General features: G+C 40.6%; 1 protein-coding gene across 34 annotated transcripts in view; it reads left to right on the top strand.

Annotated features, from left to right (window-relative positions):
- ZBTB20 (zinc finger and BTB domain containing 20) overlaps window positions 1–20,989 on the top strand; it is a 504,648-nt gene that overhangs the window by 277,552 nt on the left and 206,107 nt on the right. For 2 of the 34 annotated variants that reach the window (XM_088158958.1, XM_088158956.1), the window contains exon 1: window positions 11,980–12,451. The exons of the other annotated variants lie outside the window; for them this stretch is intronic. The gene's annotated coding sequence lies outside the window, so the exon portion shown is untranslated. Of the gene's footprint in view, window positions 1–11,979; window positions 12,452–20,989 lie in introns of those variants that run through there. 34 annotated transcript variants of the gene reach the window in all.

Here is a 20,989-nt window from a genome sequence, read left to right as displayed (position 1 = left end):
TGAATGGTTTGATAGACTAAGCATCCAACAAAAGCTTCCTTAAAGTGAGTCATATCTTTGATTCAATAGTCACATCAGTTGAAATTAATCAGTCTTCCTGTTGCACTGGGAAACTTAAGAAGAAAAGCAAAAGAATTGCTGCAACAAAACAATGCCATCCATTGTAAGGCAGTGCCAGCCAGGGATACCAGGCAGCAACCAAGCAGGCCAAATCAGTGCTTATTTATTAATTCCAGGAATGTCTCAAATATTTGAGGGCAGTTTCCGGACAGAGCAGTGATGGCAGAGGGTTCTGGCATTTCAGTTCATCAAGGCGTCATGGATCTCCTGTTGGGAAGTGTTCGCATTAGGACACTCATTTCATTACACTTGAAGTAATTGTCCTTCACACTCTTGTAGCAAGAGTGGCAAAAAAACTGCATGGACAAATAAAGCAAGCAGCACTTCTTTCAGCATCCCATTGGGAGGCCAAACTAGTTTTTTTCTCTTTCCGTTTTTGAAACTTAATTTTACATCAAGCAAGAGGTCAGAATTCAAGCACAGTCGTTCAGATGTGCTCACTTAAAAAGTATGTATGATAGTTACTATGTCCTTGATCATTTTTAGACAAAAAGGGAATCTATATTTCCTTACTCTTTTGCTGTCCAAGTGCTGTCTTCTCTGTATTTGCATTACAGATTTATTAGATCTTTTGAAAGTATCTCCAGTCAGTGTACAGACACCTATTCCTTCCAGTGTTTCTCTCTCTCTGTTACCTCTTCTTAACTGATAATTATTCTCCTATGCCAGGTCTAGTTCCCATTTCCTTGGTCTCTCTCTTACCAATGTTTTCCTGACGGTTTTCACAATTCAAAGACATTTCTTGCCTTATAGATTGAGTGTGGACATAGCCAAGTGAAAGTCTGTGGCTTGGAGGTAAAACAGTGCTACTTGGGCAAACTCTTTGAGACATAAATCTATTAATTTACTGATTCTGATTCCATAGACAAGTGTTTCCTTCTGAATTTTGGAGTTGCATCCACACTTTTTCATGAGCAATATTCTAGATTCTTTTGTACAAACAAGATGGGTACACATCACTCAGTCCCAACCTTGGCAGCATAAATTCACACAGGAAAAAGAACTTTTATCTTAAGAGTAGTAAAATGCAAGGAAAAAAACACCTTTGAAAAAGTTTAAAAATCTATTTTATAGATTATCATTCTGCACTCATAATATGAGCATGTTGCAGAAGTTCATTAAGCAATGCAGCTAATATCTGAAATGAATTTATGGACTTGTTTGGCTTTTTTTTCCCCTCATCCAGCAACAGAATCTAGTATCAAACTTATTTTGCATTTCTATCACCATGCCTTTTCCAGTTCTGTTTCTGTTCCATCCTGTTTACTCACTTCTCTTAGCAATTTTCCCTAATTTGTCACTACAGGTCTAGCATGTTTCCAAGAGACACAGCTCTCAATTTTTTTAAAGCAGGCTTTTTGCTCTTATATAAGTTGTATTGTTCTTGTCCACTTCTTGTGTATTCAGGCCTGGTGTTAAGCCAGACCATTCAGAACTGAATGAGCGGTGCTCACTGTAGCCCATGTGGCTGCTGAGAAATGGCCTCCTACTTAATTTTTCTTCACCAAAGGCTGATGGAATTCATGGACTTCCTGGATTTGCACCCTGCTCCAAACACTGGTTAAGAATGATTGTTTCCCACTTCACACTAGTCTGGTCTTGTTTGCTATCTTCTCCCTTCCAACCATGAAGCACAAAATAAGATTAAGATTACCAGCTTACACAAGGGCAGTCTGCAGTGCCAAGCCAGATACCCGAGACAAGTGAGGCTTCCTTCAAGCTCACAAACCAAGTGGTGATCGGAGCAATGAAGGTTTGCTGGGGTCAGTCCAGAGTGCAGGGTGACTGTAGAGCAAGCCAAACGTTATTACAGTCTGACATGGAAAAGCTTCCCAGGAAAAACAGTTAAAACAGGGAGCAACTACAGCTTAATATTTTGGAAGTGTGTGGGGGGGGAAACAATGGATATTCTTCATTAGTAGACTGCAGCCTTAATAAAATGTAGGGATTCTTTCTGAATTTATGTGTAGGTCTTGGCCTGGGCAGGCTGTCTTCTTCCCTGCTTTTTAATGTATTCACCAAATGTGTGAGAAATTAAAACTGCACAATGAGCAGCATTTCCTCCCTGCAAACTTGCAGTGCACCAGCTATGAGAGGAAATGTGTTCCTTAGGATATGCATCTTTTATACTGACTAGCACTATATCATCACATGCTCAGTCAATAAAAGTATGTGTATTTAATATATATATACTCATGTACATATATATCATTCCAGTAAATAGCTGTGGAAAGGAGAGAAAATAGTTATAAAATAGTTAAAAATAGTTATAAAAGCATTCTGAACAACAAACAAGCTTAGTGAACAACTAAAGGAAACTTTGAAGAAACAGGCCTTCATGAAGGAATAACAATGTTGGAACCGTATGTTTTCTGTGTACCAGAAGACTGTTTTAATAGTTTACAAATGTATTTAGCCACAGAAAGTGTAAAATTAGTCAATGTTTTAAAGGGCTAAAGATTGACATAAGTCATTCAAGTTAGTGAAGGACTTCTTTACATCCACATCCCGTGAATAAACTTCTATGACTGAGCAGATGTTTGTGGGGGGCTGGTTTTCTGTGGCTGCTTATTAGAGTTGTACAAAACTTTGCTGCTAACTTGTAGTATTCATTTGTTTCAGATGTTGTGTCTTGTGGGAAGTATGGTGGCCTAGACCACAAGTAACTCAAGTTCTGTCCCTGCTCTGCTGCTGCTAAGCTTCATGGTCTAGAACAAGGTGTTCCTCCACACTGTAGTGGTTTTACCCTCATAAAATAGGAAATCTCTTTATAAACTACTTTGAGAACTGCTGATGAAAGATGCTGGCTATAAGCTTTGCCAGTGTTTTTCCCCCCCAGTTTGTAAGAGTTCAGTAGCCTAAAGTAAAAGTCAGGTGAGTCTTCAGGGCCTCCAGGGTTTGCACTGAAGACTTACAAAACCTTGTATACTGCATGTTTTCACTTCAACAGCTCCAGGGTTACTCCAAGCTGGGATCCCCATCGTTAACAGGGCTTGTGAACCTCAGGAAATCCTTCATCGTCTGATCTGAATTATGAATTGGCAAGGAAATCAACATCTTCTGCTGAGCAGCAGAGGTTTTATGAAGCTGTGCAACACTGTCTCCACAAAAGCTTAGTTTTGTTTCAGCAATGCTCAAACACCAGCTCTGCTCTGTTGCACACCCTGTGCATTCTGTTCTTCATCCTTAGATGAACTTCCATCCCAGATGACTTCATCCTTGATTGCCTCTGTACTATGTATGACCAAAACTGAGGCATGTGTACTGACATCTCTGTGTTCTGTGATATCACACACCTCTGCTGAGCTGGAGGCTGGGCTGGCTTCCTGCCTCCATGATATCATGTTCTCAAATGAAACAGAGGTTTTCCCTTTCAATCCAACTGGGCATCTTCTTCATCATGACAGCTCTTTGCATTGTGGTTTGAGCCACTTAGAGAGTAAAATAAGTCACAGAGCTACCTGACAGTGTGAGTCACTGAATAGTGTTCAAGCATGCTTTCCTGTTAGTTCTGTAGTGGCTCTCCGTGCTCACTTGACAGGTTTTCATCCCAATGGCTCTTCTAGGGGGTTTCAAGTCTGTAAGGAACTCGTCTCTATTCTGTACACACGTTGATAGGTGCAAGCTTAAAAAAAATGATGTACCTAGAAGAAAGGAGGAAAGGGGGCTTGATTCTTAACAGATCCGGTACTTTACCAGAAATCTGGACAGGATTTCCATCTTTTTGCCCCCCAGAGTGATAATGCAGTAATGCAAAGAAACCCGAAAACAGAAAAATCTTACTAGATTTTCTGCGTTACTGGAAATCCTATTCAGATATTTAATTTTTAAAAATGGTCAACATAAGAAAAGGAGCTATATTAGCTCCTTCAATAAAGTATTCCTTTCATTCTCTGTCAAAAATGGTCACATGCTAAACATCGAACAAAAAAATTTGAAATGTTAAAGGAATAAAACTCTTCAGGGAATAAATTATTTTTACAACTGGCCAATATAAAATAATACAGTACAAGTCTCTTAAAGTAGTAATTGATAAAGGAATGAAACTGCTAAAAGAGTATATTTTTCATTTGCTGGAGCTAACTGGATAATAGCACTCAGCTGTATTTAATCTCTGGGGGCTTATGGAACAGGCACAAAAATGAATGTAACTTAAAATCGACGAGTGATCTTTCATGAGATCTGTGGTACCTGCTGCCTGCTGGCAACAGCCATGTTACTGCAGCAAGCCTACTCACTCAGCCTGGCAGTACTTTGCCTTTCAGAGCCTTTTTTTATCTGTATGTTAAGGAGGTAATTCCCAAGACATCCCTATTAAGTGAAAAAGAATGACTCTTCCCAGCCTGACACTCAGGGAAACTGAGATACAGGGGTGATAAAGCCTTTGCCTGTGGTCAGACTGGTTTGTTCTACCATGTAATATGGCTGTAATGGGCCTCAGTCCGTCCACAGAATGCTGATTGAAAACACGCTAGAATAAAAATTTGAAATTGTGGTTTCACTGGATACTGCAGAACGGGATTACAGCTGTGCTGGACCCAGGTCCTTCAGCTTCCTACAGTGCACACTTGAATCCCAGTATAGAAATCAGGTACCAGTTTTATATTAGTGTCTGGTTGATTAAAGAATTCTTACATTATATTTTAGAGCTATGTGAGTGGGCTTCAAAGGTTGACCACATGTGGACAAAAAGAGAGCATCCCCAGAAGGAGAAAAATTCCCCCACTGTGTGGCCATCATGTGATTCTTGTTTGCCTCTGAAACAGGTCTGTCCCATGAATTTGTTAGATTTTCATTGAGAAAAAGAAGATAAATTTTTCAATAGGTAGATACATGCAGAGATTGTCATCTGATGAGAATGGAGAGAGAGTGGGGACTTGGAAGAATGCATACAAATGGCATTTCATTTATCCTTCTGTTGTCTTGGTGGGTCTTGGAGAGACTAAGTGATTTCTAGCTTGTCCAGGCTTCACCCAAGTGATGTTCTCTCCCCAGAGTCTCTTCCTGTTTTTCCATCCACTGCTCAGACTGTCTGTCCCAGCAGAACTGCTTCATTCTTCTTGAGATCGGCCACACTGAAACAACTGAATAGAATTAGAGTTTTGTCTGTGTCTGTCATCTAGTTTGGGTTTGCTGGTGCTTCTCTCCCCTCACCCATGAGCTCATTTTCCATAAATTTAATCAGAAGTAAGACCAAGGACTTTTTTCTAAATAGTCTTGAATGTGGTGTGTATTTTAAAACTGAATCCTCCTTTACATTAAAGTTATGAAACTGCCTTCTTTTTATAGCTCTTCCTTATAAAGCTATTGACCCAATTGTATGAAATTTGAACGGCATTTGAAATTTAGAAATGTATCTACATTTTATAGGATTTTTGAGGTTTGGTTCTCTAAAGAAGGAAATAACTGACTTCCTTATTTTCTTAAATTATTTACTTTGTTTCGTTCTAGTGGAGAATATGCCAGAAACTTTGATGAGTGGGTAAAAATAGTGGAAGATAAATGTGCCTTTGTAAAGTTCTACCCCATGCATATCCTGTGCCCTTGCATCATATTGCCTGATCTGTTTATTGTAAACAGACTGTATCAATTCAGGAATAGTAGCATGCTTTTATCAATAAAACAGAGATAATTTCCCTTTATAATCGACAAAATCAGTTAGAAAATTCTCTCACTAATTATTTTATGCTTAAAACCACCATAAGTAAGCCACCATTTATTTATGGTGGTTTTAAACATATAGAAAGAAGTGAGGAGAGTGAGAACAAGAATAAATTGCAGTATTCCTAACTTACCAAATAATACATTTTGTTTCTGCCTCACTTCAAAATGGCCCAAAAGAATGTTGTTTAAACTTGGCTTATTTTGTAGATACCCTTGAGAGTCTGCTAATAAATGAAGTGCCAAACAAGTTAGTTCTGTAGTTTCAAAGTGGTACATACATAACATATGTAGACAGGATATCACTTCTGCCTGAACCTCACTATTTTTCTGTTGAGCTCTGTCTCCATTCTCATGGAAACCAACCACTGATTGACAGTAATGCTGTGAACTTCCACTTATTAGCTAATGCTACGTTTCTTGAAAATAGGAGCTGAGTGTAGCATTATGGAATATTCATGGAACAAAATTCCAGAGAGAAAGGTCTCAGGGTCAGGAGGAGGGAGGGAATGAGAGACAGATGCCAGATTGCCTGTAGAGAGGCCAAGCATGTGTTTTTGTTTGTAGCAATGATGCACATGCCTTTTGCGGGTGCAATTATTGCTTTTGCCTTTTAAAGTTTTACCATAAATCTGTTTCTCAATCTCCCTTCATTTTTGACCCAAATTAACCTCTTCTCTATACAGTTCTGTTACTTAACCACAGTTTTGCTTGGGAATATCCATGCACCACCATGCCCTAGGTGTTCATGCCCCTGAATTTTAGAGATCACTCTGAATTCAAATCTGTTTCTCATCAGATTTAATTCATTAGTCTTTCTGTCTTTTCATGATCTTCATGCACTGGATTTTATCCTTCACTGAGTCATTGCAATGAACAACACCACATGAGTGAAAAAAATAATTTGCCCTTTATTTTTGGTCTCTGCCTACCATGCAGCTTTAAGCAAAGGCATATGATCTGTAAGCAGATGAAAACTGAAGACCTAAAGTATTTGAATATCCATTTAACATATCGTGACACTTTCCTTTTAATCTATCAAATGCTTAAAAATCTGAATTCTCTTGTTCTAGCAATAAGCTTGTCTTATTTGAGTGACACTTCAGGTCTAATGAAGCTGACTGCAGGTGACTCACAGCTAACTGTTCAACAGATGTGGGGTGAAAGCTTTTAGCAGCCATGCACTTCCAAGTGGGAATTCCCTGCGTGTAGTATCTGTGACATTGATACTGTGCTATTTTCCCATGTCAGACTCAGGCTTTATTGTGGACCTGACAGGTTCAAAGTCACAGAAGCAACTTCTTGTCGTAGAGTGTTTCAGAGAGGAGGCATTTAATAGTGTATTAGCATTTGTTAGTTTTATTTAGGAAATGGAGAAAAAATTGCATCTCAGTATTCTTGTACTCCTGGGGAACTTTCAACCTTCAGTTAATTTCCTTACCAGGCCCTCATCCCTAGGCTGGGGTGCTGACAAACGTGCTGCAGCTTACCAGGTGAAGAGATTGTGGTGCAATTCAGCTGCTAGTTGTGCTATATCTGGCTGAAAAGAATACATATTGGTTTGAAATGCTGTTAAAGTTACCATAAAAAAGCTAAGTATTAGAATATAGATGCATGTGTGTGCATAGTCAGGAATTTTCTGTCACCTCATCTTCTGGAAAGAGAAGTTTTCTATAGCTGAGGAGATTTTTTTGCTTTTTTTTCGGGAGATACAGCGTGCTGTGACTCCCCCCAGATGCTCGGGGGAAGCTTCTCCTTTGGTATGTCCTGCAATTTGCAGGACTGATGCTGGGAGAGAGAGAGCCTTGCAACAGCTCACAAACATGAGCCTTGAGGTGCTGGGGAAGTCAAGGAGGGGCAGATGGGTTGGCACAGTTTCATGGTTCCTGGTGTGCTGCCCACAGTGGTTTGAAGTAACTGTAGGCTGCATCAGTTCTGTCACAGCTGCGTGGTAGGCTTCATCCCACGTGGGATGCAACCAACTAAATAGGGTTGGTCACTTGGGGTAGCCATTGAGTGTGGATGCCCACTGTCCTAAAGGGACCATGAGCTTAGTAGATTCCAGCCAAGAGCTCCCTGCAATAGTATTTATCAAGAAAGCCATACTTTTGAGCCAGAGGTGTGTATCTGGGCCCTCAGAAGTAATTTAAATGCATATGTATGTATTTTTATTTTATGTTATATAGGGCAAAGTTGCCTGTAGCCTGTTTATTAGTTAATAACCCCCTCCAGGTTACCGTCTCTAATCTTGTAATGAAATTGAGTTAATAAATCCAAGATATTATTAAATAAAGTTAGTATTTAATATTGCTTGTCCTCTTTGTATCCAAGTTGCAATACAACAGAATTTCATTTTATAAATAACACCTTTCGTGCTAGCACCACAGGGCATGATTCAAAAGAATCTAAATAGAACATGAATGCTGTAATCAAATGCAGACCCCAGGAAGGCAGATTAAAAAGGCATGTTACTGGTTAGCACAGCAGACAGGGTAAGTATGGCAGGTCACAGCAGAAAAGCTAGTTACAAAAACAAGGGCACAATCAAATGAAAATTGTTTGCTTGCCCACTCCAAACCATGACTGACTGCTTCTGTGTCTGTGACCTATTTTTTTTAAATAAAGGAAGATTTTGAGAGGTTGTTACATTTTAATTGCTTTGTACTAAACAAGAAAACAACAAAAATAAAAAGATTCTCAACTCTGTGTTTGCATGTGGAGGACAGCAGGAGAATATCTGTTTATAGGTAGAGACTCTACAGCTGGAGGAGACTTTTCCACAAGGTTTATTTCATCTCTGTTTATCTCATCTGTTTGTACCCATTGCCAAAGGCTGTGTGTCTCCTGCTATGTAGAGGAACTTAGAGCAGAGAGAAAAGCTCCAGGGCACTGCCATGAAGCTTGCCTTGCAGAGAAGGGGAACACTTGCATCCTGCAAGTGTTCAGTGCTGAGGCAGAACTGTCAGGAGCAAAGCAAACGGGTCTCCAAAGCCATGAAGCCCAGAATCCAGAGGTAGCCATACCCTGGTACGATCCCCCTGCAGCACTGCCTGGCTGCCAGCATGTGCCTGGCTCTCCTGGCTGCACTATTTTCCCGTCCTTCTTCCTTCAGGGTGTCACAAAGGTGGAGCAGAGGTTAATGGAGCAAAATGCAGAATTAACCTCCATGTGCTTATCTGCAGCTGCTCCCAATGTCTGGTTGTAGCATGGCCTTTCTCTAAGCACAGAACTTTAGCTTGTGGAGGAATGCATGGAGGGGAGGAAAGAAAAGTCAGGGTCTCCAAGCACTCTCCTTCTTCTGCTGGAGTACCTCTTTTTGAGGCTGATACAAGGCAGGCAGAGAACCCTTAGGGGTTATTGTTTTAGCCCTATATTCTCTGTGTGTGCATATGTACCATTCCTGCAAAACACATTTGGTCTTCTAGTTCAAGGACTAACAGCCAAGACACAGGGAAGAAATAGAACTCTGATGATTTTATTTGTGTGTGTGTGTGTGTGTATTTACAGATGTACATCCACAAATGTATACATTTATATTTATGTGTGTAACATGGTTGCAAATATAAAAAATATTATCTAGAATAAGTTTATGTTATAACTAGGTACCGCCTCCAAGACTCCCAGTTATTTCCATATAGAAAATACGGAAATTCCCAAGGAAAAGAAAGTCAGTACAGTTGCCTCACTGAGCTACTTAAAGAATTAAAGTATTTTGATAGGCAGTCTATTAATTTACCTTAACAGGTAGAATCAAACTAGCCTAATGCAAATACTGAGTCACAAAACTAATCTGTAAACAGTATAGTGAAAAGAAAGAAAAAAAAAATTAACCTTCCAGAGTGGTCTGCTGTACTCAAGGTAAATGAAATATTTAGTGGTGGTGGCAGCAAAAAAAATGAAATATGAGATCTTGCATCCCAAGTTATTAGTGACTTGTTAAAAGACAGGCTGAAAAGTGTCTTTACCAAATTAAAACTTTGAAAAAGGCCACAAATGGGAAATGTCAAAATAAAAAATCTGAGGAAAATTATTGTCCTCCTGGCTCTTATTATTTTGCGGTTCTGAGGCTGTGGCCACTGTTAATGCTAGTGAAGCAAGAATGGCACAATTCAGTCTCCTGAAGTCTGTAATGGAAATAGTCTGCACTGACAGGCAGACAGCTGGAATTTGCTGAGATTTTGATCACAATTGCGTGATCTGTTCACTGCGTGTGTTTTTATGTTTAGTCTAATTTTCAGAAACTTCATAGGCCTTTTTTTTTAATAGAAGATTTCATTTGGTTCTCTGTTCCCTGTGTTTACAGTACAGCCATCCTTAATGCTTAATGATACTAAATAATAAGAATGCCAGAGTGCTTAATTTAATGTCTGCTATTGATCTCTGGACTGTTTAGCAAATGCCTTACTAAAAACAGAGGGCCATATACTGCCCCCACTTCCATCTATGTAAATCTCCTAAAGGCAGCTAAGATATTGGGAACCTAAGGTCATTGATCAGCCTCCTAATTGTGTTTCCTGCTTGGAAATGTTAAAGGTTTTCCTCATCACAGACAGGAATTATTATTTCAAATTCTGTTCCATTATTCTTTGTGTGCCTTTCTGTTCTCTCGAGCACTCAGCTCTCTGGACACCTCTCACTAATAAGGTTTCACTTGCAAGACTCACATTTGTCTCAGTTTTCTTCAGTATTTCTGGCATTGCCGGTAAACATAAAGGTGGTGAGAGAAGCGAATGCTGAGCTGATTTATAAATGAGCAAAGCATTTCTTAGTGAGGTCGGAACAGCTGACAGCTTCTCTCTGTCACCCAGCACCCTTCCAAGGTAAGGACCTCTTTGGTATCAGCTCATATGAGCTGGATGGTCAGATTTACAATTTGCCAATAAATCTGGTGAGATCAATGAGACTCCCATCCTTCCCACAGCGCTCCCAGCACTGTGTCAGTGATGTCACTTCTACTGCTCTGTCTTAAGAAATCTCTTGGAAATGCCTCATTTTATTTTATTAAGATCACCTTGGTAAAGCTACAAATGCTTTAACACTCTCTTCTCCTAAAGATCTGAGCCCAAAGAAGCTGTGATTTACTATAAATTTTGCATTAAAGGCTCTTGGCTTTTATTTTTCAGCCATACTTCAGTCTTAAGCTTGTCTCTGCCTTACGCACCTGCACTGTAGATTGACTGTTGCGAGCAAAATCTATGGCAGCATTACTTTGTCAGCAGGAATGCACAGATGTAAAACTAATTAGTTTTAAAAACATATTTTCATTTTGTGTCTTTTGAATACAGTAGTCCTCAAGAATTCAACAGATTAGGATTTTTTTTGAGACTTGATAAGCTGAATTTTGGGGTGGGCACTACGTTCTTTCATCATGGCATCTGTCTCCAATGGTGAAGTACCCTAGAACAGAAGTGCAGGTCGAGATTGCCAAGCCATTTTCAGTTATCTTATGGTCTTTCAGTCTCTTGTCCCACTTCTTCTCTCGAGTAGGTCCTCAGCTGCTGTACTCTGCTTTCCTAGTCATGACCCAAAACCCAGCACTGCTAAGCACATCAGTTCCCATCAGCAGTCTCGGATCTTTTACTGCTGTGCATTTGAGGCAGGTTTAATAAGCTTGCTAATAATGACTTGTAGCATACTGGTTTCTCATAGACTCAGGCCATCCCCCATTCTAGGTCTCCAAATGTGCTTGATAAATTATTTGAATTACTCTTTCAATTGCCATCTGTAGTTCCTCGTAAAGAGACTGCTATTTGCCTTGCGTTGTGCCAAATCACGCAATAGTTTTTTTGCAAAGCCAGGGACTGTACTGAAATCACCAAACTCATGTCACTTGAGTCATGTGAGCTGCAGTACAATAACATGTTAGCTTTAAGTAGGTTACAGTTGGAGTCTTGTGAGATGAGAATGAATACTTTGGAACTCTGACCTGTAAATCTCAAAAATTATGGAGAGGTATGAGAGAAGAGAATTTCATGTACCTCAAGTTTTTTAATACATATAAAATTATTCTTATACATATGAATCATAAAATGCATAAATAAATATAGAAATGTACGCATTCAGATCTACACTCACATATACATATGTCATGACCTTCTCCTCCTTCCCCTTGCCTTGAACTTCCTTCTTGAATGTGCCCTAATGGTGGAGTGACAATCATCAGACCTAAAGAAATTCAGTGCTGCGTGAAACGTTAAAATAGCGACGTCTGTTCAATTTGGACAGTTTTGTTTGTCTACTGGGAAATTGCATGAACTTCCCAGGTTTTTTTTCAAGTTTGCATTGCCCTCCTCCTCCCCTCCCAAGGCAGGGTAGCTTCAGGAGAAATGGCTGCTTTCTTGTTTTCTGGTGTGGTGTAAAGTTTTCCGTCGAGAGACAATAATGTACATTCCTCTGGCAGGACGGGATGGATTTTTTTGTTTCTCTTGCTGTTGTTTATTTATAAGACATTTCCTCTTGCTTAGTGCAAGTTTGATCGTAAGAGGCTCCAGTGATTTTCCTTCCCACCTCTCCCCTCCCTAATTTCTCTGCCTCGGCACTCGCTCTGGAACAGAGCGAACTCAAAAAGCCCATCGGCGCAGGGCGCGCTTCGCAGCCAAGCCCTGCCACTCTCCAGAGACTGTGAGGTGATTCTCCTTCGTCACTGCTTGGACCAGGAACCACAGCCCTGGTGAGTGGTGAGCTCCCAGAATTTGATGTGTCAAGGCTTCTATTCTCGGTGCCGCCGTGGCGAAGCAGGAAATAAAGGTTGTTTTGTTGTTGTTGTTGTGTTTTCTTTTTTTTCTTTTTTTCTTTTTTTTTTTTTTTTCTTTTTTTTTTTTTTTAAATATGAGAAGAGAATCGGCGACAAGCACAGAAGTAGTACGGCGCTGGGAGCGCAGCGGCTGCCGGGCCGGGCGCGGGTCGCTGGGCGGAGCGGGGGGGCTGCGCTGCCCCTCTGTCCCCACGGCCACCAGCGGGGGCCAGGGCGAGCAGCGCGGCCGGGCGGCGGCGGGGGGGCACGGGGCGGGGGAGTGGGGAGCGGCGGGAATGTTAATCCTTCGCTTAGAGTTTCTGTCTGGCAAGTTTTCATGCCTCTGTGTTCTGAGCATTTACATTATGCTCTGAATACCTGATTGCCCAGCCAAGCAGAAAAGAAACTCTACAGTGGATGCATAGTAAAAGAAAATGCTTCTGTGGAAGCCACCTCTGGGAATAGGAAGAACTAGTTGGTTTATAGGCTGCTGGTCCATTTGAGGGAGCGGGAAAGGTTGGAAATTTTTTTTTCTCACTCTTTTTTAAACTCTCTCACTTCCCTTCTGTTCTCTTTGTGTCTGTATGGGGAACTGGGAATCAGGAAAAAAAAATGTTCGAACTTCATATACAAAATCTTGGATGCCAGAGAACTGAGTGTCTCAGCCAACATCAAGGTACTTAGAATTATTTTCAGCTGTTGGATAGGGAAGACAAGGCTTATAAAGCTGCAGTGATTTGCTCATGGCTGCATGGGAAAGGCAGCAAAAGAAAAAATTTTAAAAAATGAGTAGGATGAGCACCTCTAACTCCAGGCCCAGATTGTCCCCTTTTGTCCTCTCCTGCCCTGCTGAACATATCACTTCTGTTAATATTTTTCTGCTGTAATGCTTAAGAAGGCCAGGGCAATGCGTGGGCTGTTCCATTCATCCTTCATCATCTTCCATATTATCTGAAGAATGAATCATTTTTTGACTTACATTTTCTACTTCTAACAAAGTAGGCTTTTAAGAAACAGAGGGTAGCAGTCAAAATATTTGTATTTTGAGTTATTATCCTGTTCTTTGAAACATGTCCCTGGCAAAAGTCCAAGATCTTTAATGGAACCAACATATCTGACACAGGGTATTTATTAACTAGGCAGCATTCTTCTCACCCTTGCCTTGCTTTTGAGTAGCATTTATTCAGCAGGTGTTTCAACAAGCTTGCCTCTGTGACACTTAGGGAGGTAGCCCCTCTTTGACTGCTGCTGGTCACCTGTGACATACAGAGAGATCCAGTCACCTCTTCCCTGGTTTTGTGCCCATTCCAAGTTCTAAGAACTGTACATACAGGCTGGTGGTCAGCAGTCCTTCACTGAAGCTGTCAGCACAGGACTGAACTCAGTGTCAAGTCACGTGCAACCTGTATTAAGGTACTCGCTATTTCTTATAACCAGTAAGTAAAGTCATGTAGGATTTCGTGGCTTTACTCCCTGGCAATTTTTGCAAATATTCTTGTTGGTTTCAGTCGACGTGGGATTGTCAGTCCCTCCCCATGCTTCAGTTTCAGCCTGAAGTTTTACTAAGCCTGAAAACTTCAAGTGGAAGACTGACAGAACCTCGGAGTCCTATCTGGTTTTGCATTAGTACCGTAAAGAACTGTGAACTCCCCTTTTTTCATGTACAAACCCCCAGGCTGACCACAGACGTTTTTCAGTGCTGAGCAGCAAGGGTTAGCTGTTTCTCTTGATTCCCTCATGCTGCAGACCTCTCTCTGAACTTAAACTAAATCACCAGCTCTCAACAAAACCCGCAATTAAGTTGGCTGATCCCTTCAGTAAAGAGTATTACATACACATAGAAATAACCTTTACATACATCAAAGCCTCAATCCAAATGGTCCCAGCTTTTGACTAAATTGATATTAAGATCCCAACTTGGCTGTTGCATCACCTTTCTGCAGTGTACTCAAAGCAGCTGACAGATCAGAACATCCCAAACTTTCAGGCAGTTCACATCACAGATAGTAACATAATGGATTTTTTTCTCTTCTCTGAATGGGCTATGCTGAACGCCCACACACACTTTTGGGTCTGATCTTTGAAGCTTATCTCTGATTTACTTTTTCCCTCCAGGCAGTGTAGGTCTGAAAGACATAAGTACTTCTGAAATGGAAAGTTCTCAAAGCACAGTGCTATACTTCTGCCTGTATAACACTTGTTCTCTGGATATACTGAAGTCAAGGGCTGTCACTCTAGCATCTTTCACCAAGAAGGAAAAACAGTGTTTAATCTCTTTTTTAAGAGTCTCTGTGTTGCTCCAAACGTCTCCAGGTTTAAATTATTTCATTAATTTATTTATTCTCCAGCTCTCTCTGATAGCAAAGGAACTTGTCTTTGCTGGTATTTGTTTATAGCAATGTGAAAAAATTCATCAGTCTTTCTTATTATGGTATAAGCTGCTTATTGATGGTAGGCCAAGGTTATAATGGTTTATCTGTGGTCTAAAATCATTAGGGTGAAAATCTGCAATTTCAAATCGTATTCTAACCGTCTGTTTAAACACTTCAGGATTGCAAGATGATAAATTGTCTCATTAGTAGTAGCTTCTTTATCTACTATAAAATAGTTTATCATAGATGTTAAAAAAAAATTAATACTTACAGTCATTCTTTTATACATCACTTTGCTTCTAGCAGTAGCCATTTTAGTTACAGCATCCCTTCCATTTAGTAATCTCAAAGTGCTCTACATGCACTGCCAAGTTAAACCTCTCTCTTTTACCTGTAGATAAAGTGGGAAAGTTATCTTCCTTTGCCTGATGCAATCAAGGAGAAAATGGTATTCTTTCCCTCGTGTTCAAACCACCAGTTTATGCTTTTGGGGAAGAGAAGATATATTTATGTAGTGAATGAGAACTACTGTTTTCTGCACAACAATTGTTTGATGTGATATGCTTGCTGTTCTGTGAGTGTTAACTGCATCAGACAAGAACAAAGCACAGAAAACGATGTAATGATAAAGGTAGGCAGATTCTTAGGTACTGGGATGCTTCAGAAGTACAAGAATTTAAGCAGTATCCAGAGACAATTTTTGCAATAAAAGTACATAAAAGCAACTGCCTTGTTTTGAGTACATTTCCCTTTTTAAGGTATTCTCAATTTGTTTTCTTATTTTATATTTTAAGTCTCTCTTTTCCAAAAGTTGAACAACGGCTTGTTTTCTTGAGTAACAACATTGAAACAGCACTAATTTGCCTTCCTGTAATTCAGAAAAGAAAGTGAAACTTGATTTTGAATTAGGTCATATGATGAGGAAAGTTAGCAAAGTGAAAGGGATTACAAGTTACTGAGGTAAAGCAGCCACTAACCACAGATTTCTAATTATCAGCTGCAGTCAGTCCTCACCTCAAGGATAAAGAAATGGCAGGGTTTATGAATGGTAAGATGAAGGGGTTTTTGTCTTGTCCTGGGCTAAGAAAGGGAACAAAATGAGAATGGAGAGAAATGGAAAAGGCTTTAGGAGACCTGAATCTCTATCCCAGATGCATCATTATGATCTTTACCTCTGTCTATTCCTCACTTACCCATCTGAAAAGTGGAATTTTTTTCCCTAGCCTCACAGTACTACTGATCAGGTTTAGCCAGGCTCAGGCATTGCTTGAAAAATAAAAGTGCCTGTAAATACAGCATGTAGATATGCCACCCCCCATTGCTGCTTTGCTTGTTTTTTCATCTTTGCAAAGCTTCAAGTTTCTGGAACGAGGCGAGTTCCAGAGCTAGCATGGGTCTGTGCTGCTGGCAAAACAAAGCAGGTGCAAATTATGGTGGAAATGAAATAGCTGGTGCTTTGAGGCGGTGGAGTGCCCAGTTCACCTCAGGGTATATGTCTGCGTTCACAAAACATGACTATCATGCATACCCTGATTCATTAGAAGTGTTATCCAGCAAACAAGAAACCTAATCATATTTTAATGGGAACATTCTTATGATAAACTCTGCTTTAGTGAAACTCTGCGTATAGTGCAATTTCTTCTGGCCGTGTACATTACACAGTGAAGAAAAGCTACCCTGCTGCGTATCAGAAGGCTGTAATTTCATTTAGGGGTTCTATTGACATCATAAACTGCAAGAGCAGAGCTCAAGTGGCTATTTAAGTCATAGGAACTTCAGAGTGAAATTACTGCCTGGCAGCAACTGGCCCTCCCCACATGGGCCCCCATGTACGCACTTCATGTTTTCATCCCTCTGCCTATAAATAATAAATCCCTTCAGTGGTTTCGGAAGAGAGCATTTCCAAAATACTGGCGTTATCTGCCACCCTGCCTGTCAGCGGCGAGTTGTCGGCAGGCGGGGGAAGGACAGGGAGCCCCAGGCCGAGGTGGGAGATGCCCGGGGACAGCGGGTGCTCCGCTCCAGCTCCGGAGGCAGCGCCGGCCGGAGCGGCGGGAGGTGAGCACGCCCGTGCCTGCTGCTGAGGCTGCTTGTTGCCATCATAGCTGACATAGCTGACCTTTCCCACTCCTAAGCTGTAGCTATCCACCCTGGCGAGTGTGAAGATAAATGCTCTGCGCCACCTGCGATCCACAAGGCTACGGCACATCTCCCGTTTATTCCCCGCCTCGCTGGAATTGCTGCCTGCGGCCCCGGGGCAGCGCCGCTGCTGGGGGAGCAGCAGAGGGGATGGGTGAGGGGAGAGGGCTTGGCACTGCCCCAGGTCTGTGCCAGGGAGAGCAGGGCTCCCCTTCCCCGTGATGGGACCTGCTGCATCCGAGTGGGGAAAAAAAAAAAATAAATTTTTAGCATTTAAATAATGCACAGGCAGCAGTCGCGTTGACAGAAGTTCATATATTTCATCCCATATGGATTTGTTTCAAGAAAAGAGTGAAGTCAGGGGGCATTTGCGTTTTATCAGGAAAGCAAGGTTAACCATTCATTAGAACTTGTCAAGAAACCTCAAATTTAAGCCAGGCACTGGAAAAAAGCTTTCTGTAGGCCAACAGTTAAGTTTTGTGTGCCACAGATACCCAGTGCAGGAGTTTTAGTTTGTCTGTCTAGAAACTAATGTATCTCAAGTTCATGTAATGTTTCATTTCCCTTATCTTCATCTTTTTTCCAGATAGTAGGAAAGAACTATTTTTGTATTCAGTGTTTTCAAGACCTTGGGGTATCAGATAGGTGTTAAATTACCAGTGGGAACAGAATTAGTATTTATGTATTTTCTCTGAACTGGTTTGCCCCTTATTGCATTTCATTTAACAGAATGATGGTTTACAATGTTAAATTATAAAAACTTTTCGGTTATAATATTAGTATTTCCATTCTTTATAAAGAAAACTTTATTTTGCTTTTGAAACCTAGCTTCTTCCCTGGAAAAGCAATTAAATCATTGCCTCTACTTCTTAAATGTCACCATCTTGTGATTCCTGAGACCATGGTACAGCTTAAGGGAAACAAGAGCTTTGAAATTAAACAAACAAGGTTATATAGTTATGAGACATGGCAGTCTGCAGTAGCAGGGCAGACTTTCTGCTCTGGAGGAAAGCTGTTCACAGTTGCATTTCATCTGACTTTGAGCACTAGTGAGTCTGGATAGGTAATTATCCTGGAGAATATGCTTTCAGTGTTCTCCATGAGTCTGCAAGAGCAGCTTACACACGCACACATTGCAAACAAAAGTGAATTTTTAACTCCATGTTGCTGGCTCTGGGGGTAGGGTTTGCAAGTATCAGTAGCATCTGTGCTCTTTCTGCTGCTGTCCTGAGAAACTCTAGCCAAGTCTTTTTGTACTATTCCTTACCCCCTTTCCTTTGCTTTAGGGACTTCTGAAACTTGTTATGACTGAAGTTAATATGCAAGCTGTGTGCATGGTCCAAGAAAAAAATGAAGTCCACAAACTTGATAACAGCAAATCCCACAGTACAGTGAAATCAAAATAGGACGTTGTATGCCAAGACACAAAGTTCTCATGGTCCTTATCTCTGTATGAAATAACTGGAAGTGGTTACAGTTTCCTTCATTTAGTATAACTGAATGTATTGAGGGCTGAGTATCTTCAGTGAGATATGAACTGCCTGATGGCATGCATCCTAATTTCAGGACTTGATGTCCTGGCGTGAAGATAGAGTAGCCTATTGTCCCACTGAGTCTTGACTGCTTGAAATCTAAAGTTATGTTACTGTGTTGGTGTCTGTCCAACAAAGATGTGTGTTCTACTTGTACCATGTGGAAAAATGAATAAAATATCTAAAGTTAAAAACAATTCATAAACACCATATGCACATACATACTGCACGCACAACTTCTCTTTGAAAATATTACAATGGGACACCCTTCCAGATTCTGGTTGTAAAAGACTGTAACAATTTCTTCTACAGGTTTTTAGTCAAAAAATACTGCAACAGTCTGTTTTCTTTCAAATCAGCAAAAATATAGTAGAATAGAAACCGTTTTTTAAAATGAAATATCGATCTAACATACAGTTCTTCTAAAGCTGCTGCCCTCTTAGCTTGTAGGTGCCAAAAACTAATTCACACTTGGGGATACTGAGGCAGAAATTGGTGAGCTGACTAATCTAACACCGTGTCCTCATGGAGCCCATCTGGCTCTGAATTGCCTGCCATAGCTGTTTTGATTAACTCCAGAAGGGTTGCTGTAGCCTGTGTGTGATGTGTGAGTGGAGGGCTCTGCAGGTCCCCAGTAACGGTGTGGGTTGCAACTCGCTGCTGGGACCCAGAGCCTCACAGAGCAATGATACTTGGCCCTGGGACAGAGCAGGGGCTGGTCTCAGCTCTGAAGCACCAAACTTTCTGAAGCACCAAACTTACTGTTTGCATATATCTTTCATATATGGCATAATCGTTTCTGCTGATTGTCTTGCTCAACAGAAAGAAAGAAAAAAAAGCCCAAACAAAAAAAGCACAGAGAGAGGCTTGAGTGCTCTTCTAGTCCCATCTCCTGTTTGCTATGGAGCAAGAACATCGTTTATTTTGCTGGCGTACTGCTGCAGTGTCTTTGTAAAGCTGGAGAAAAGCTGTGGCACTGGGTTAGAAATGAGATAGATGACATTGCTGCAGCAGGGAAAGAGCAGAAAGTATCTGACATGCTTTTTCTTCCCAACCCTAAGATCTGCACCTGAGTTTAATATTAGATAGGATCACTGAGGAAAATTGTGGTTTGCAAATTTTACTTTTTAATGACTTAAAATTACCTGTGATGTATTAGGCTGAACAGTGTCACTCTGTAGCATGACTTCGTTGTGAGATTTCCTGCTTCCACTAGGATGAGGGGTGCTTCATCCCTAGTGCTGCTTTCAGTGTGTGGTATCCTGCCATGCAGCTACAGCTGTTTTTACTTCAGAAATATTAGTAGTCTGTCTGATTTTATGTCAATGGGATTTGCTGTTCTGTAAAATGACTGCTGTGTAGAGCAAAGACACAAGTACAAGGGCAAGCTGAGTCATTGTCTGTATTTGGATGTTTTCACATACTTTTGTGGGGAAAAGATGTATACCTGACAGGAGGAAGGCTAATTTTTCTCTGTCAGTCTGTGCAAGGCAGAAGGTTTAGTGAGAAGAGATCAGATGGGCTTGAATGAATTTTGTAGTTCTGAACATATCTAGGAAATAGAACTGAATGATGTATAGAGAACTTCTCTGTCAGTGTGGAAAATTAGAGATTTGAACAAGATGAGTTTAATACTGAAATTAAATGAGAAGTTTATGATTAATAGGGTCTGGCAGAGGCAGTATACTTATATATAATTTTGGAGACTTAGGAAATGATCCTTGGGTAGATGTGGGTCTGAGGGCTTAAGAGGAAAGGGGAGGAGTGGGCCCACAGGGACTCAGAGTTGTTTCATCTCTTTTCAGTGAAAGACCCAAAAGTTTACCATAGCAGGCATAAAATGGAAAAGGTGAATCTTCAATTTCAGAAATTCAGAGCCCCTTTAAAAATACTTAGCAATGTTAAAAGATAAATTAGGAATTAAGTATGTGTCGAGCTGAAACAGGATTTTGGTTCATCTCATCTTTATTCCTGCTTCTGAAGCAGCTACCATCAGTTGTGTCAGGCTAAGACATTTTCCTTGTGGATACTTTCCTTCCAGCTGAGCAGTACTGAATCCTGGAACTGGAGGCTAGGTTTTCTTACCCCTGTGACAGTAAACCTGTGTCCTGAAAAATCACTTTGTTACAGTCATTCATAAATGGCAAAATAGGCAGATAGACGAAATTTGTCTTGTCTTACATGGCTACAGATGCAGCTCATAATCATTAAAATTACTCATTGGCCTGTGAGGAAAGCATAAAGAAAATTATTTTGTGGAAACTAACAGAAAAGGGTAAGATTCACAGCTCACTCATTATCTTCATTCTAGGCAAATAATTAGCTGTTTATTATATTCTAAGGGACTTTAGAAATTTGGGTTGTATTCTCCCCCCAGGACATGATGAGGTTCTATATATTTTACCTTGTACACTCCTATTTTGAAATTTTCC

The sequence above is a fragment of the Sturnus vulgaris genome, chromosome 2 (assembly GCF_052056855.1).
Source record: "Sturnus vulgaris isolate bStuVul1 chromosome 2, bStuVul1.hap1, whole genome shotgun sequence".
In the NCBI taxonomy this organism is placed as follows: domain Eukaryota; kingdom Metazoa; phylum Chordata; class Aves; order Passeriformes; family Sturnidae; genus Sturnus; species Sturnus vulgaris.
This window is presented reverse-complemented; position numbering and strand designations above follow the sequence as displayed.